This window comes from Pinus tabuliformis, chromosome 8, assembly GCF_031772625.1.
Source record: "Pinus tabuliformis cultivar Carrire ecotype Pingquan chromosome 8, CPIR1, whole genome shotgun sequence".
Lineage (NCBI taxonomy): Eukaryota > Viridiplantae > Streptophyta > Pinopsida > Pinales > Pinaceae > Pinus > Pinus tabuliformis.
Genome location: NC_142294.1, coordinates 1874620302 through 1874624004, shown reverse-complemented (window position 1 = coordinate 1874624004; position 3703 = coordinate 1874620302). Strand labels below are relative to the sequence as shown.

Here is a 3703-nt window from a genome sequence, read left to right as displayed (position 1 = left end):
TATGAAAACATTAAATTTAAGGAAATGACTTCACACAAATATCTCAGGATACTTATTCATTAGAAAGTCAAATTTAAAGTCTATAGCATTAAGAAAAGGATAATTGGTGAGTGGAAAGCTTATTATGGGCTTAAAAATTTATAAATTAGGCTATGGGATAAGAAAATGCTCCTCTTAGTACTCTCATCACTCTTGTTATCTTATATGGTTGTGAAGTTTGGTACTACATATCCTGTAGAGAATTGTGGGGAAAGATTAAAAATCCAAAAGTGTCTTGAGACTCCAATCAATTTCCCTACCCTTCAAATTTTTGCTACACAAGTCATTGAAGAATAGAACCCCACTGGAGAGGGAATTAAGCTACCAATTGTCACTTGACTATTGCCCTTTGACTAACATTTAGTATATTATTACATCTAAATTTAAGAAGAAATTGTGATATAACACAAAATTAGAAAAAAAAAAAAATTAAAATATCTCAATTCAATTATTTTTTTTACCAATACAAATTTTACCGATTATTATATTAATTTAATTAATTCAAAACTTTTTTTAAACGCAAAATAAAATATTAAAAATTCCATTTAAAAAAATAATCAATACTTTCTTTGCATTTCATAACTATTACTGTGCCATAACTTTATATCATTTAACATTTACCCATACTTAAATTTTTTAATAAATTTCAATTCATCACTTTAACATACTTTCTACTTTCCTCCTGCAAATTTTGTGAGTCATCCTTTTCCCATCGCAATGTCTCTTTAAAAATGCCAGCAGGAAGAGTCCTTTGGAAATTCTTTAAAAATGAATAAATAATGGGTGGAAGTGACCTTCACGCTTGGAAATTTCTTTAAAAATGAATAAATAATGGGTGGAAATGACCTTAACGCTAGGTTTTCCTGGGTCATAAATCACTCTGATATATTTGGTTCCAGGAAAGCAACCTGCAAGTTCTCTGGAAAGATGTGGTTCATTCACAACCACAATTTCATCTTACTCCAAAGCCTGTTACTGTCTTCATTCCATTGATTTTCCGGGATGTTGCTCGTCTCCTTCTCTTTCCCTGCCTATAAAGACATTTCAGTTGCGTTAAAATACTCCGAAATAGCATCGTGAACCAATAGCAACCAAATGGAAGCAGAGTCGTCTACCCCGATGTAAGGATCGTCCTGCAAAATCACTTTCATTCTCAAAATACGATTGTTTTCTTACATTTTGAAAAATGTTTCCTGTCAATTTGGAATTATTGTGTGTCTATTTTAAATGGATCGGTAGGTGAAGATAGAGATTGGGATATTTTTTTAGAAGGTGAAGATTGCATTTTATTGCTGTTAAATGTGGTTCTGGGAAGGAGCTTTGACATTTTGCAATGGGTAATATAGAGCTTTTGGATCTGACTGTTGAGTAAATTTATCTTTATTTCTGGGGTTAAAGTCAATGGGTTTGATTCAAGATGTAGTGGGTTCGATCAGTTTGATTCAACCTGCAGTGTAATATAGAGCGTTTGGATCTGATTTGTGGGTAAATTTATCTTTACCTTTGGTGTTAATTTCAATGGGTTTGATTGAAGCCCTGGTGCATGCCTCCCAGTTCACGGTCATGACATCTGCGCCTATTAATCATAGAGTGCTTAATAGACAGACACCGGTGTTATCACTAAACTGGCAGGCATGCATCAGGAGCTTGAATCAAACCCGTCGAAATTAACACCAAAAATAAAGATAATTTTATGAAAAATCAATTCCAATCTCAGCTCTGTTTTACCCGCTACAAATGTTCGAATTTTCCCCAAACCATATATTGAAGTCAACGCCGAAAATAAAGATAATTTAATGAAAAATCAATTCCAATCTCAGCTCTGTTTTACCCACTACAAATGTTCAAATTTTCCCTAAACCATATTAGACAGCAATAAAATGCAATCTTCACCTTCTAAAACATTTAACTTTTCACCTGCCATTGTTAACCTTTCAAAATATACATTAAATAAATTCAAATTTGACATGGAAGCATTTATAGAAATGTAAAGAAAATAATCATATCTTGGGAATGATGGTATAATTTGAAATTAGTTAGGGCAATTTGATTCAACCCAGTAATGGCAAATCCAAATAATCTGGTCGATGGCCTCCTCCTTCATTTGGAGTACCAATTTACAGACATGTTGGTGCAGGTTCACTATTGATCATCACAAGATTGCAGCTTTACTTTTCTCATGCGGAATACTGTCCAAGGTTAGGGAAGAGTCACGTTTTGCAATCGACTTAGAGTATGAAGGCGTTGCATATTTGCCCGGCCTTCATTTCATAAAATAGAATGTTTCATAGTCCAAGACAGCAAATATGGTGAGGGCAATATACAAACTGACAAGGTATTCTTCCAGTTGCCTCAAGGGTAACGATCATCAATCAACCCTAGTCCATCAGGGAGCACATAAGTTGTTTCTATAGATTTTCTGGCTAAGGTAAATGAACTTGAATTTCAGGACAAAAATTGAGAAAATGAAATCTTTGAAAGGAGAAAATGGTAACATTGAGTTCGATGTATGTCGTGATCAAACAGATGCATATTTATATGGATCCAAAGCAAAGGAACCTGAAACCCACAGTATTTGTGTGGGTCATTCTTTAGGCAGGGTAGTTGTAATATTGGCCACACGAAGGGTGCTTGAAAAGAGGCCAAGGCAAAGTTTTTTTTCTTGTTATGTTCAGTGATGTATCTATACTGGAAATGGGTTTTTAGAATAAAGGTTTTTTAATAATAAAAATATGTGGATTTGCCTAGATTTAATAAATTTTGAATATATCAAATTGAAAGGATGAATGAAACTATAAACTTGAACAGTTATATTTTTGTTATTGTTCCATTCTTTTTCCTAATTGTAAACCAGTGTCCAAGTAATTTTCAATAATAAAATTAACTGTCGATGTGTGATCTTATGGCCATATACTCTCTGTCTTTCTACTCTACTATCTCTGTCTTTTACTCCTAAAACATGTCCATTGTAGCTATCAATACATATTCTATGTCCATCTAGGACAGTGGACAGCAAACAAGTGGCAGCAAATCCATAGATGTAGGTAGATGAATTTGGCATTATCTAACTAATAGATGAAATGGCTTTTTTCACCAGAATACAGTTTTCAATAAGATTGTGATTTTTTGTTATTTAAAATATGTTTTGAATGTAGATTTAATACGGTGAAAAGCTCTGAAACACAAAATATTTACTGGATTTTGAACAATAATGGCCAGGAAAAATACTAAAAAAAAATTCATTTTATCTGTTGGTTAGACTAAGCAGACAAGTTGTTATTACATGTTCCCCAAGCATTTGATCAACCTACTTTAATAATTTACTTGAATTTGAATTTCTATTGAAATTCTTTTAGATTTTTTTTTACATTCAGATTTCAGATGGGCTTAGCTGAGCTTAGAGTTTCGTATATTTGCATGCTTTTTAATTTTTATTAGATTTTTAGTTTACATTCGGATTGTAAATGCCGTTAGCTATAATTTCATAATTTGCTTCCATAATTCATGATAACTGTGAACAATAAAAGAAATTGCAAGAAAGAGGAGTCACATCTTTAAGCAAAAAAAAATTTAGCTGTGCTTTGGATTTGGACAGTCTTTGATTGTGCATAATAATCTCAACCATGAGTTTTTTGTTTACAAAAATAATCTCTCAACTTTGTTT

General features: G+C 32.5%; 1 long non-coding RNA gene across 1 annotated transcript; it reads left to right on the top strand.

Annotated features, from left to right (window-relative positions):
- The first annotated feature begins 875 nt into the window (after positions 1-875).
- Positions 876-2770, top strand: LOC149243848 (uncharacterized). The gene is made up of 2 exons (XR_016245807.1): positions 876-1160; positions 2177-2770. It is a non-coding gene; the product is annotated as an uncharacterized LOC149243848 (long non-coding RNA).
- The last annotated feature ends 933 nt before the right edge of the window (positions 2771-3703 follow it).